Genomic DNA, 16,465 nt, shown 5'->3' with positions numbered 1-16,465 from the left:
ATGCACGGGCGACTACTAGACAGGATAGATCATTCCTAGGGATGATAGAGAGTGTCATATTCTTCATCATGGGACCTTACCCTCTTTTCCTCCCTATTCTTCCTCTTAAGCCTACTGTCCCAAATTTTTTGAGCATGCACCATCAAACGACAAATGTCCACGTTGTCATGAAGCATCACCGCAAGACGTTCTTCCACTAGATCATCATGCACTCGCATCACAAAATGGTTTTCATCCCTCGGATTTGATCTAAAGAAGAGGCATACTTAGACAACTTAATGAATTTCAATGAGTACTCTGGCACAGTCATACCTCCTTGACGAAGGTTGACGAACTCTCCCACCTTTTATTTTATTTTCCCTCTTGGGAAGAATCTATAAAAAAAAGGCCCTAGCAAAGATCCCAACTCATGAGACCCGTTCTCAAATCCCTATTGTTGTTCCATTGAGTATACCATGTTTGACCTACATCCTTGATTTGATAAACGGCTTGCTCGACCTTCTTAGATTATATCACTTCCATAGCATACCATATCCTACGGACCTTATTAAGAAAGTCTTGGGGGTCTTCATCTACCTTAGACCCATAGAACATCAGAGGATTCATCCTTGTGAAGTCCCTTAAGCGAGAATCCATGGTACTAGTATTTTTGTTTACAATAGGTGCGACTTCCCGCTATGTTTGAGCCATCATAGATTGAACATGATTAGTTACGGCTTGAGCTTGAGTAGTCATGGCTTGAGTTAAACTTAGGAATGTTGACCTTATCTCTTCATCTGTCATAGCTGGAGGATTGACCGCATCGTGGTCACCTAATGGAACTTGTTCCTGCGGAGGAGCTTGATTGCCTTGTGGAGGATCTTGGTTGTCTTTTTACGGAGCTCCCATGTTAACAGTCTCCTCTTCAAATCTTCTTGTAGCAGTCCATCCAGTAGTCATAGCGTATAACCACAAGAAAAGGGTTATATGAAAAAGAACACATAGAGTTAAGACTCTTAAGGCATGACCAAGGAATGACACAAAAGTGAGAATTTCCTAAGCATCACGTAGTCTCTCATCCATAAGTGTGGCGCGGTTCACAATTATGAACAAGACTCAACATAGACATGGTTTAGTGAGACATAAATCCTAAGATTATTCAACCTCATGTTCTGATACCATGTTATTCAGGACCAGAGAGCACCCCATAGTCGTAACCGGCGTCTTCATCCTCTAGGAGGCCTAAAACAATCCCTTAGCATTTTCCATATCATTTAATAGGTAGAAAAATGTGAAAGAATTAAAAACATTACATATGAAGTATAAGTATACTTCTCGTTTATCCATATATGAAATTTACATGGACTTCTCACTAAACAACATAGTCTACTATTGCCTCAGTATAACCATATATACTAGAAATACAATATTCAGGACAAAGTCGTTACACTATTACAATATATCTCATATAGAACTTACAAATAAATTTCAAAAGATTATAAATGGACATTTTCTTAGATATAGTCAATACTAGGATAAAATGGTGGTTTTCATCCTCGAACTTGAGGACTCATCAAAAACATGGAAAATCTTTTCCAATCTTCTTGAAAGTGGCCTTGAATCTCTTCAATGGCCCGAACCTATATATTAGTAGAAATATAAAGAATATGGATAATTACAAATCACATGTACTAAGTATGAATATATATGTAATTAAAACATTTAGAAACATACTAAAAAGGACATGATGTTCAACATGTTGAGTAAATTTGAAAATCCTTTATGCATATTCCAAACATACATATAAGTCCAACAACACATTATAATGAGGTCAAAATCATCAATTCATGCTCATATTTCATAAACATATCATAATACATTACTCACAGTCCTAATCCAAGCCAACTAGTGCAATGCCTATGTAAATCCCCATAGCCCCACATAGATTAAGTCAACCATCAAATAAAACATAAGCATTACCATTACATCATATAACTTCATGTCAAGTACCTTTAATTTCATATATAGCAACCTAAGCCGACAACACATATACCAAGTGTATGCAACATCATATGAGACCAACATTTTATATAATCATCTTGAAGCATTTCATTCATAACATAAGTATATAGAATATCACTCTAGGAACTGCCTCAAGGTCTACATGTGCAATATATAGGTCAAATCTCATACCCTTACCTACACTAGCATACCTCTGAAGCCAACCAAGTTATTATGCATCTTTATCTTTCATTCTTTCATTTTACTTTTACAAAACTTCACCATAACTGCCAATAGACCATGTGATCTAAACATGGAATCCGGTGTTAACCCCTCAAACCGAAAGGAGGGCATCTTACTTACCAAGGTAAGACATAAACATCATAATACCGTCTACGAGGATCCACTAGTTAGTTTTCCTACGCGGCACATGGTTAAGGAACTAGGAGGTTGTTCTAAAAACCCTTTTTACGCATATGAGCATTTTAGTTTCGACCTCATGAAATGTTAGGTGAACCTACCTTCCTCATTGGAAGGGACACCTCTCACTATCTAGTTTGCTCGGTGATAAGATCAATATTCCCTTTTTGAAGTTACTTAGGCTTTTCATTAACATTAGATTACATCACAGGTATTAGGAGACTAACCCCTTGTACAACATGATCATTGACCTTTAGGTTATAGGATAAGAACTTCCTTTTATCACAACTCAATCATAAGTGAGAATATTACATCATAATCACATTAATAAGACGCACTGGAGAATACTTTGAAGTCTTATCATGATCTCACATTCATCATAATCATAGCCCAATAACACATGAATAGAATCATCATTTACACTTCCATTGAATAACAATATTAATTATAGGCAAACATCAACATAATAGAGTTGTTATGATCTTAGAAGTCTTACCTATGGGTTCAAAGAATCTCATCAAGTATCTTACCCTAAATTCCATCATTTTAATCCCTTGACTCAAACATTATCATCAAATAATGGTAAATTAAGAACACATTAAATTCCAACCCCTTTCAAACATAATTAACCTAATTCATAAACTAAAGTTAGGGGAAGATGGAGATTTATCGGTGTTTGTGAAGATTTAGATCAAGGACTTAGGGGATATATCAATCCAAAAAAAATATATATAAATCATCAATCATAATTGAATTAACACTACACAATTTCATCTAGAAAATAGACCCACAAAATTGGATAAAAAACAAAGTTTTGATGATTATTGAAATCAAATCTTTGAAGAGCCTCTTGGGGAAAAGGATCCCAATAGTGAATAGAATCCATACCTTGAGAATACTTTGATAATGATGAAGAAAAAATAGAATCCTGAAGCCCCAAGTTGGCCTTGTTCTTCTTCTTTAATGGTGCTCTAGAGTAGTGAGAGAAACTAGAGAGAAGTGAAAGTAATTTTGGTTTCAATTGGGGATTTGATTTGGTTGGTTAATAATGACTTAAAACTTACCTATAATAAATATATAGTTATCCCCTAAATTACCCAAAAGACAATCAATTGGGTCTTTTTGTAATGTCAAATTTACTTAGAATTGACGCGATCAAATATGGGACATGGCTGCGCGTCACGGGAGCACCTCCAAATTTTTTTTCTGGAACCAATTTGATGCAGAGAGCCTCATGAAATCCACGAATTGCGAGCCATTTTTTCCTACTGAATGTTTGCGCAACGCGCCACCACCCTGAGATATTGTCTTTTCGGTAGCCTCCTTGCAAATGTTTGGGTCCTCCTCAAGGACCATTTTTATGGTCCTTGTGGAGTATTTACTTGACGTTCTGATCCTATGAACATTATTTTACCCACTCAATGTATTTTTACAAGTTTTGGATTTCATAAGGCACTCCCAAACCTTTACAAAATATAAGGACGTCTTCTAGTTCAATATCGCTAGTTTACGGGCGTCATGGTCATCCCTAGATTTTTTGGCTCAAATACTTCTAAATAAATTTATTACCTTAGTTTATATATGGTAAAATAATTTTTAACATTATTTAATAGGTGATACTCTAGCCTAGGTCTTTGGATTTCTCAGGTGTAACAAGGAACTAGTGCCCAAGCACAGGCCGTTACTCAGAGTGTTGTCACCACTACAGATATAGAGACTGCATAGACAAGATCTTTTATTCACCTCACGCTATCTTACTTATATTTTACTTTTTGATACTATTACTTGCATTTGAGGACAATTCGCTCTTGTTTGTGGTTGGGTGAGACCCACCTTGTTTTGCTTCTGTGAATATTTGTGTTCTAGCAATATATATAAATTGGGTTGTATGTTTAAATTGTGTTTTTAATACTGCTTTGCAATTTTTTGAGCTTATGGATCTTTTTTTGTTAAATTGCGAATTAATTTTTACCCTTTCAAAAAAAAATTCATTTTCAAATCTTTTTGCCACCTCTTTTGTTGAAAGTGGTTGTTCTTGTACAAATTCAAATCTCTACTTCGAACAATACCGATTACTTGATAGTAATATCAACCGAACAAACATGAATCGATGGCTAAGACAAGGATAAATTAAGTTACATTGACAGTTTGTATACTCGTTACATCTCATTGTGATTAGCCATTTATCGAATTGATTCTTTTTTAATGACCGTTGCGCACTAGCAAAAGTGTGTATTCTTATTTGGATTAGGTGTCAATGTCTTGTGTGATGAGCTTAATTTAAACCTTCCATGAATTAACCTAGAACTTGCCTAGTTATTATGATTGATTTAGAAAGGCGTCCTCTTAAGATTATCTTAGGCAATTTTATAATTGTAAGCAAATTGAGGCATATACCTCTTTTTTGGCCTACCCATGACTGTGTGAAACTCTTTTGAAAACACTTTAAGCCTTACATGTCTTTGGAAGAACCTTGATGAACCCTAAACCTTACATGATCCATCACCATGATCCTTTTGATTTGCTGTTTAAAGTTAACAGACAACTTAGGCCAAAAGCCTAAGTTAGGGATGTGGTGAAAAGGAGAAGGACAAGTAAAGAAATGAAAGAAAAGTCTTTCTTAACCTATGGTGGTGCGGAAAAATGGAAACCTTCTATATAAAAGAAGTACAAAGGAAAGAAAACTAAAAAGAGAAGAAAAGTATGAAAAAAGAAAAGTTGTGGAATAAAACCCAAAAGAAATTGGGTTTTCACGTAATCCATGGTGGTGAAAAAAAAGATGACTTCGAAGCACTTGAAAAAGAATTGATAAAAGGGAGAGAATTAAATGTCTTGAGAATAACACAACTCATGAGAAAAATCCACTGAGCCTAAATGAACATACCTTTGCACTAACCCTCGTTACAAGCCTTAGAATGAGCTTTTTGATCTTGAGTGATCCAAAACGAAGATCGATTGGAAAATAAGGGCAAACCTATGAGTGAAAACATGCATTATGTTCCTATTTTATGAATGTTAGCGTTGCATGTGATTCGTAATCTTAAATTGATTAATTCTTGTGCGTGAATATTGAATAATTCTTTGTGTGAGGGCATGTAGATACTTTTGTTGAGCTTTAACTTGCACGAGTAGTACGTATTGTGAGCACAAGAATCTTTGGTAATGATGTATCACAACTTGAAGCTTTGAGTATACAATTGATCTTTGCATGATTAATTTGATTCTTGTTGTGTATGTTCATGATTAACTCTTGTGTAGAAATATTTGAGACATCCTATTTGGACTGTTGAACTTGAGATTTACTTGAGGACAAGCAAAACTTTATGTTGGGGGTGTTGATGAGTCCTCATATTGGACTCATTTTAGGCCTTATTTTAATGAAAATAGTGTCCTCAAATGCTCATCCTATATTAATATCTGATGAACACTCTTAAATTTAAGGTATTTGAAGTTTTAGTGTAAGCATGGGCACTTAGGCGGAAAACAGGAACAAAAAGGATGAAAAGAGATGAAGTTGAAGCCTGAGCGTCGACAAGTATACTTGGCGATCAGCTTAAAGGATACATTTCGCCTTTTGTTCCAATAAGCGATGCCCTGAAGGCAATAGATCAAAACGATAATAGTAAAGGAAATTGACGCTTCACCGAGTAGGTTCGTAAAGCAGAATTATCCCGCTGAATGATCCACAACACATAGATGTTGAAGGCAAAGCAAAAACAACACTGATCTAGAAGAAGGGAGAATCGCCAAATCACTTGGTGATTCACGACTAACTTCGCTAAATGAATTCACAACACTTAATCTTAAAGCTATAAATACTAGTTGTAGGTGATAATTTTAAATTTTTGAACATTATTATTACTATTCACTTCTGTAACTTTAGTTTTTGGTATTTTTATTTAATGTTTGGAGAGAGTTTTTGTGGGAGACTTGAAGAAAGGAGCCCTTCTTTCTGAAACTGGAAGTGGGTCTTCTCCATTCTTCTTCCTTGCTTATATTTAGGTTTAATTTCTTATACTCATTTTATTTCTTTACCATTTTAGATATATTGGTTATTGCTTGATGTGTGGCTAAAAACCCCTATTTTTGTTGAGTGATTTAGTAAGTATATGTTGATATTATTGTTGGGTCTTTCTTGGTGATACGTTACATGCGTTTTAATTGTGATTTCATCTAGTGGTTGTGTTTTAATTAAATGGGTATGCATTTGCAAATACAAAACCACCCATGTGTTTTGGGCTTTCTCGAGAGTGAGGTCACAAAACCAAGACCACTAGACTGATGACCTAAGGGGTGAGGCGACATGAGGTACAACCTGAGAGGGTGAACCATAGTCCCATATCTTTGCACTTATCATCGAAAGAGAGGTGTGGGTAAGGTGTAGGTTGGTCTTGATTATACGAGTGTGTCCTAGAGGAACACATTTTATATAGGGTAAGTTGCCCGAGAGGCAATTTACTTTCACCTAAACCTTAGACTTTTTATATTATCTTGCAAATTTCCTATCGAAATCATGTACTCAACTGTTTACTTCAACATATATTGTGGTCAAACCCCAATAAATTCTCCCCATACTTGATTCCCCTTTGTTATTCTTGTTGTCTTTACTACTTGTGACAAACCCTTGATATTTGACACTGGTGTCACAAATTGAATTTACTTTGCTTTTATTCGACATTTCTCAAACAGTTATTATCTAGAATGGAAATTCTAGATTAGCTATTGTTTTCACTACCTCTCCCTTGGGACACGACCCCAACCCTTGGTTAGATTACAATGCTCGCTTCATTTCATAGACACTTAGACTATAGTCTAGTGTCGTTGATCACGATCAAGTAAGAAACATCACTGATTTTCTGCTACTAAATGGTTGACAACAATTTTAATTCTACTGCAGATTAATTTTGATATTCACTTATAAATGTCATTGCAATAGAAGATTGGTCTATATTGTCTTTCAACTTTAGGCACCTCAATTTTTTTGGAATGAGAGTAATAGTTGTTGAATTGATCTTCCTTAAAATCTTACTATTTTGAGGAAATTCTAGCACTGCATTTGTGACATCATTTTTCAAAAAAAGGCCATGCAGCCTTGTAGAATCCACTGTCAAACCCATCTGGTACAGGGCTCTTAGTGTTTTCAATTTGAAACATAGACCTTTTCACCTCTTGCACACTATTGTTCTTCAGCAAGCACCTTCCATTTTTTTATCAACTCTCCTATTGCTGGACATCTATGGACTGTCTTGTTCTCTACAATTTCATCATAGTACTCCACGAATAGACTTGCAATAATTGTTTGATCTGATTTCCATATTCCCAACTTTTCCTTCGGTTGTGTTATGGCATGCTTCAACTTCCTATATTTTATGACTGAATAGAATACCTTGTGTTGTCATCTATGATAAACGCTCATGTACACGTCATCCAATACTAAGTGTAGGCGATCATATTCTAGTATAAAACCAACAAAGAGTTGGGGTCCAACCCACAGGGAGCAACATACTATAAAATAAAATAAAGAAGTAAAGGTTCCGTTCTAATTTCTTATATAGGTAGACATTATTGAAACCAATCAATGTAAAAATTAATGGATTGAAATAAAATGTCTGATGGGAGGGGGTTTAACAGTGTCAATTAACAACTAACACAAATTAGAAAACTAGTCAAATATAGATATAATCTCGGGGATGTGATTGATTATACACTAATTTCACCATAAAAATAACTGAAATTTACTAACAACGACTGAATTTTAGTGGGTAGAATAGGCTATAGATGTAATAGCTTTCTCTTGAACAACTATTATGATTCAAGCGAGTTCTCTCATCACCCGACAAGTTTAACAATATAAACAATCCAAAACCTTAATTTGTCTACTCTCTCTAGATAGGTAGGATCGAATTAAGATTAACCATCTCAAGCTAGTTAGGTAGGATCAAATTAATACTACTCTCTCCAGCTGAAACTACGACAACCCAATCACTACAATCATAAATCCATAACCTTGGTTCGAGAACCTCACTGTCGAGCAAGCCAAGAATACTAATTTAGATAAAATAGCATTTGCAACTACAATTTATGAGTTAATATACAACTATTGATCAAACCCACTTTAAAACAACATTTAAATTAGTAAATAACAATACCCATAAGCTAATTAGAACAAATAATCACATGATCACATCCCAAGAATTGTGGTTTTAGTCAAATATCAGAAAAAAGAAGAAATCAATACCAATTATGTTCTCTATAATTTGGATATGGCAATCTACATCTTTACAATGATCCAAAAGTCTCAATATAGAAAACTGAACTCAAAATATACTAGAAACCTCCTAAAACTAAGTAATGAATGAAAGTTCAAAGTTCTATAATGGAGAAATTACTTAATAAATGACTAAAATTAAGACTAGAACCTTTTTCTAATTTCTGAAATTCAATTTATACTTTCTCAAATTTTGGCCTTCATGATGACTAGGCAAGGCTAGTCGAGCATCCCGACCCAGTTGACGATGCGACAATGGTTTCATTCCATCGCCGGTTTTCCTTGTTTCTTTAACCTCATGGTTCTTTCACTTTAGAGGATCCAAGTTTATGTCGCTGGAGGTCTAAATCCATCGCCAATTTGGGTTCTCCCCATGACTGGCAGTATGGAACTTTAGGCGAGCTTAAGTGACACTTGGCGAGTTGATGAGTAGCTTTTGTGATTTTCATATTTTTCTATCTTTAGCCTTTTTCATCTTTTTGCTCCTTTTGCCCGGCAATGTTCTTGCCTTGATCCTTTCCCTTCATTGCCAGAAATTAACACTTTAACATCAGTTTAGAGAATAAATTAGGCAGTGAGGACAGTAAAATTATGAAAACCAATCCCTAGATGAGTTATATTTCTTAGATTCATCAACACCCTAAACTTAACCTTTTGCTTGTCCTCAAGTAAAACTCAAGATTAATCAACTCAATAAGGATGTACTGCTACTCAAGACTTAACATGAATACACACAAGAGTTTCAAACTACACATTGAATGTTCAATTGTGCACTCTAGGTTTAAAACTGTGATTAACAATTATCAAATGGACTCAAGCTCACAATGCTTCCTTCAAATGTAAGTTAAAGCTCAACAAAAATATTCGAATGATATGACATCAAAAAGGATTCCATGCTGATACAAAGCTCATTAACTTTTGAATTTTGGAATTAAAACAACTCACACTCCTCAAAAACAAGCACATGCATAATCCTTCCCCATGGGCTTTCCCGTATTTTCCCATTAAAATTATAATAAGCTCATTCAAGATCACAAAGATCTTTAAGGGCTTGTAACAAGGCTGAGGGTAATGGTATGATCATTTAGAATTAGTGACTTTTATATTCATGAAGCATGACCTGCATTTCATTCTTTCTCCTTTTATATCACACTTTTTGCTTTTTAAAATTCACACCCTACTCTTTCAAGTACGCATCATTGGACACGTCATTTATTTTGCCCATTGCACACACATTATTTTAACAATTTTTTTTCTTTTTTTTGATATATTTCTTCTTATCATTTCTCTCTCTCTCTCTCTCTCATTTTTTTATATGGAGAAATCAATCCTTTTCAACATAATCTTTGAAGAGGTGAATTTCTCAAACTTCTTGATTTTCCTACCTTTTTCACCGCACCACCAACATAGGCTTTTGACCTAAGTTGGCTATTCAACATACCTAATGTTTCATGAAGATTTTAGGTGGGAAGGAAAAGGGTCATTTATGTTCAAGGTTCATCTAAAGAAAAGGATTGCCTCAAATAATGCCAAGCTAGGTTCACACTCTCACAAGAGTTTCACAAAGTGGTATAATCGCAACATTGGCTAACTCTCCAGAAATTGTGCCTAAGATCATCTCTATCAATGTTCACACTAAAAAATTGGACCAACAAGGCAGGTTCTACGCATTAACAAGCATGCATTTCAAGATAACCTCACCACACACGACATTCAACACAATTATCAAAAAAAGAATTTATCATATCCGCAAGCGTGCAACGATCATCACAAGAGTTCCAACCAATAACTGGCTTAGCCATAATGAGATGCTAAAAGTTCACATATGACATATGCAACTCAATTTGCCTCAATGTATTTGTACATCGTTCAAACAAACACATTATTCAATTCATCAGTATTCACCATAATTGAAACTCGAAATTGCAAAGGAACAACTTATTTTGAACAAACAAGAGGTGACAATTTTAAAAATCAATTCAAAACCTTCAACGATTTAATACAAGGGACCATCATAATAGATCAAAAACGTACACACACACACATATATATACTAGATGCGCAAGGCCCGTGCTTGCACGGCCCCAATATTTTATAGTCATTGAGCAATGGAAAATATCAATATAGTAGAAAAAGATTAAAGTAGTACATGAAAAATGTAAAAAGATAATTTTTGATATGATTGAAGCAAGTAGAAGTCATAACTAATATATGCTTTACTGAAGCAAGAAGCTTCGGTGTTTTTCACATAAAATTTTCTATTGTCCCTCAAAGCTTCTCGGCTCACTTCCCACTTCTTTTTCCAGAAATCTTGTACGTTCTCTAAAATTTGTACATTCAATATAAAATTTTACACATCCGAGAACAACCCAATTAAGTTCTATAATGATTTACACTACTCCTTTTAGCTTTAAGGATTTGGTATACCTTCAAAAGTAATTTTTACGACTGACATCATAAAACAATTATTAGACGTGTTTCACACTTTGTCTCTTCTGTCAAAGATAGATCAAAGGCAATACATCAGATGAAGAAAGATGAAAATTGCGAGAGGAGAAACTATAGCATAACTTTACTGAACTCGCATTTTAACTCAACAATCATTTTGATTTAACTTGGACTTTCAAAGTTTCCATGATTACTTGGTGGATGGAGCCAATGCTCATAAAGAAATTAGAAAATTTAAGGACAATAAAAGAAAGTCAATCAAAATTTTTTATATTGTACATTTTAGTAGAGTCATTGAATGATGATAGATTTCCGACGGAAACCAGTAAAGTTTGAAAGCAGAGGAAAGGTTGGGATAGTAACCAAGGAAAGAGCACTAATTGCAAGTAGATTAAAAGATAAGTCGATCTATATTTATAATATGTGTTTTAGTCTTCCTCTTGCATCATAAGGGCATTAACCTGGTGGAAATATTGTAACCCAATATACTTCACTGAATGATGAGAAAATCAAATCTGAAACTATAGTCTTCCGAAATACAAAAAAGAGCTGCTCAAAAACCTCTCTTCATAAGTTAAATTTAATCAAGCAAATCATATGCATAGGTTATAAATTCCTTGCGTTGTAACAACTATTTACCTCATAAATTGAATTTTATGATTATATTCCCCCACCCCACCCCCATAATAACCAGTTAGTCAGTTTATGACAAAATCACCATGCCCAATAAACTTCAACTTCATAATTGATAAAATCCTTGACTACATAAAAATCACTGATCTTATTGACTCTATTCAAATTTATCATCACTAAATGATTTAATTTGTAAGACCTCCACACCTTCATCGTGTAGGTGCTTTATTGTTGCGTTTTCATGACCACATACATCTCAGTTACCTAATACGACAATATCATATTCAGTATTGTCCACAAGTTGATTTTGAGGAGAGTAAAATATGCACAAACCTTACCGCTATCTTCTAAGGTAGAGAGGTTGTCTTTAAAAGACCCTCAGCTCGAAGAAAAAAAAAACACAACATTTAAGAAGACAATAGCAACAACAAGACAGTAAGAAAGTAGAGGCTCTAAGCCAAACCTGCAAAGCAAAACTACCAAAATCACCGGTATTATCTGCATATTCTATTAACTATTGAGATCTTTAAAGTGTTCAACCTTTTTCTTATGTTTTCCTTTTTGACATGTCTCAATTTAATGCTATGTTTTTTCTCCACTACAAACTACAATATATACTTTCCACACATTTTTACATACTCAAATATTATTAGATCCTGGAAGATATTGAACAGCAACATATTTCTTTTAAGTTAGGCATGGAATATATTCTCTGAGTAAAGAATCTCACTCAACTCTATGTTACTAGAGCACCATTCACTCTACTACATTGCGTAGAATTGTGCCCCTTATCTGTGACTGCACATATGCGGCACCTGTCCCACAAACAATAAGACATGTTAAAAGCATTAGATCTTTCCATTTAGAAGCCATAAAGCTCACCCATGTTCCGTAAACTATAAGAGCGGAAGAGAAGGCATCTCTAAAGATAAATCTTCCAATCCAAAAAGTTTTAGCAGCCAACTTTTTTGGTACTTGTATAAATACCAAATTAATTAAACACTCATATAAGAACTCAATTAAATGCAAAAAGATAAATCAATTTAGCCTGGTTCTTATGATGATAGGAGCGTCACAATTAGACCTCAAAGAATCTAATTCAGTCAAATTTCATGCAATGTTTTTGTTTAAACTTAATTTTCAAATAATATTGTATTCAAAAGTAAATATTCAGTCAAGGAGTAACGGTGTCTTATTAAAGAAAAATCTTGACATAAAAATGATTTTTTTAAAAATAGTTTGGTCTCCATCCATCAATCAGTAGGCATTAAGGAAAATATTTGAAACTCAAAGCTTATGGTATACCATTTATATTTACTAAGAAGAAGAGTAACACTATATCATAAAAAACAATTAGTAGAAATGTTTCTGGAAATAAAAGTGAAATATACTAAGTTGGTAGAGTCCGTTGAAGCACACTCATTGTTCCTTACATAAATAATGACAAATAGATAGTTGGTAAATTTAAAATATTTTTCTAAAATTATTTTATGTATTAATTTTACTATTGTCTTGAGCTATAAAAATGAAGTAATGACTTTATGCAATTAGTTCTTAATAGTTCTTTTTATTAGTTTTGTTATCCTTGATGTGGGCATCTTTTTCCTAATAGTCTAAGCTCTAAATAATTTTCGGTATAAATTTCTTTTGCTACTTGGTTATTATATTTTAACACAGTATCTAACATATAATGATTCTATAAATAGTTGTTAACTTTTATAACATGCTAGCTAAAAGAATGTATGACAGAGGCAAACAAAATCATTTGAAAGTAAATACTTACAAGCGTGAAAACATTGGCCCACATATGCGCCATCCGATATGATTATTTGAAGGATGTTTGATGTCAATGGACAGCCCATGCTTAGAATATGTGTAAATAATATGTAGTTACTGTTGCCAATAGAACAACCAAAGTAGCATTGTTACTGTCTCTTCTTCATCTTTACAAATGTGCACTCCCAAGAATATTTGCATACATTATCACACAAAACAGATTATAAACAAAGTACTATTAACAACAGTTTTTTAAATAAAACATCCCTTACACATTCTTTGTAGAAGGAAAAAGACTTTCGGAAATTGAAAAACGACGTGTAATGATCTTCTCTTCATCTTCCTCACCACAATTTTCTTAAATCTAGTCGCTTTTAATCCAAATCCAACTGTGTCTTATTTACAGTAAAAGACAATAAGATTATTACTTTATGTCAAGTCCAATAGAGAAAGTAATTAAGCTTAAAGGTAACAAAAATAATTGACAGAATATAAGTGCATTACTAACGTTGAAAATTTTGCTGACATAACCTTTGAGTTGTTGTCAATGTCATTAAGTGTTATAAAATTGACCAAGAAAATGTAGATATATTCAATTTTGTAAGTACCAAAAAATGTTATAATTATAAAATTTGAAATATATTGAAAAATGCAATATTGAAGTGGTATGGATAGAAAACCACAAGTTCTGAGTAAGCGGCTAATAAAGTTTTCTCTTCTACCTGGACCATTGGCTTATATCTTCGACTTACCATTATCTTGTTATTAATGAATTGAACCTATTACTCATAATGAGGACATTCTCCATATCATCTTCTAATATTCTGACTAGAATCTGGTTCTGAAGCCTGTTTATTGAATTTCATGTTCATTCTCCGTATGTTTTGCATCGATCATACAATTCTTTCTCTTCTTAACCTACATGGACATCAATTACTTCACCTATATATCTCCTAGCACTAATAGCAGTGGCACAAGTATCCATTTCAGAATGTGCACAAATGCATGTTGTTGGGTTTTCATGGAACTCTCTCCTACCTTGCTTTACGTCTATTGAATCGCCTATGAAACCTATTTGAGACATTCGAATTTGTGATACAAACTCTTATCATGCCATGTTATTTCGATGAAGGAGGCTTCTACGCATTTGGGTGGATAGTTGATTTCTGATCAAAATATCTCTGGAAACACCGAAAGGATTTTAAAAAGTTTACCCTTTCCTGGAGTAACACCTACAAATAAAGTAAAATGGTATTTGAGTAAAGAAAATGACATTTCTAGGATTACCATTTTGACAAAAATTAGTTACCAGAGGGGACAAATGCTTAGAAAGTTCCACAATAGCCTTTAATTAAATCCAAACTAAATGAAGTTTTGCCATCTTTATCCAAGGAGAAGTTGGCTATCTTTTTTATTCCAGTAAATAAAAGCATAAATCCATCATTATATCTACATTGGTAAAAAAAATAAATACTCTACATTAATAGGGATTGGAAAAAAAATAACGAAAGAAGGAAAAAAAACTCAACTGAATTGAAAAATACAACACATACGTAACTGCATCAAAGAGAAACAAATATATAATGGTAAGAAGAAGTGGGATAAACAACATAAGAGGTAGTTGATTGCTTTACTAAATCAAATAGAGAAACAAAGAGTAATCAAGACAGGAAAAAAAACGAAACATCGACAAGATATAATACCAGAGTATGTTGGTTTCTGTCTCAATCTCCACTATTCAGTTGTGAGTTTCAAGCCTTTCGCTATTACAATTTTTCAAAGTACAATTTTAAAATTTAGATTAAAGTCTAAAAATTCAATGGAAATATAAAGTGAGAAAAGTTACCTGCATGCAAGGCTTCACCTAAGAGACAACATAGAAAAGAAGGAGAAAATAAGAAATAATCATTGTTGGAAGAATAAAACAATCAAGGTGTGAAGGAGGAGTGAACGAGGAAGAAGAACCAACATAATGTGGAAGAACTAATATATTAAGCTTAGAGGACAGCTGGAATGTATGTATCAGTACATTAATTATTCAAGAGGGATTGTTGTAGTACATGTTATATTGCTTCTAGTCCAATTATGTAAAGCACTACAAAAGATAAAAATGGGATCAAGTTAATAGTACAATTTTCTTAACTTTTAGTACAACCTTATGATGCTGTGTTACTCCATTCCAACTCCCACTTCTAAATAAGGTAATGGTAAGAAGCAGTGGGATAAACAACATAAGAGATAATTGATTCGTTTACTAAATTAAATAGAGAAACAAAGAGGAAGCTAGAAAAGAAACAAAACTAAACTTCGACAAGATATAATACTAGATTATAATACTAGATTATGTCGATTTCTGTCTAAATCTCCACTATTCAGTTGTGAGTTTCAAGCCTTTCGCTCTAACAATTTTCAAAGTCCAATTTCAAAATTTAGGTTAAAATCTAAATTTCAATGGAAATATAAAGTGAAAAAAGTTACCTGCGTGCAAGGCTTCACCTAAGCAACAACGTAGAAAAGAAGGAGAAAAATAAGAAATAACCATTGTAGGAAGAAGAAAACAATCAAGGTGTGAAAGAGGAGCGGAGGAAGAAGAACATACATAATATGGAAGAACAAATATATTAAGCTTACAGGAGAACTGGATTTACACCTAATGAACACGTGTATGTATCAGTACATCAATTATTCAAGAGGGATTGTTGTAGTACATCTTATATTGCTTCTAGTCAAATTATGTAAAGCACTGCAAAAGGTAAAATGGGCTCAAGTTAACGGTACATTTTTTTAAACTTCTATTACAACCCTGTGATGTTGTTAGTCCATTCCAACTCCCACTTCTAAGTAAGGATATATATATATATATATATATATATATATATATATATATATATATATATATATATATATATATATATATATATATATATATATATATATATC

This window comes from Solanum pennellii, chromosome 12 (assembly GCF_001406875.1).
Source record: "Solanum pennellii chromosome 12, SPENNV200".
NCBI classification, from domain to species: Eukaryota; Viridiplantae; Streptophyta; class Magnoliopsida; order Solanales; family Solanaceae; genus Solanum; species Solanum pennellii.
Note: the sequence above shows the minus strand (reverse complement) of the source record.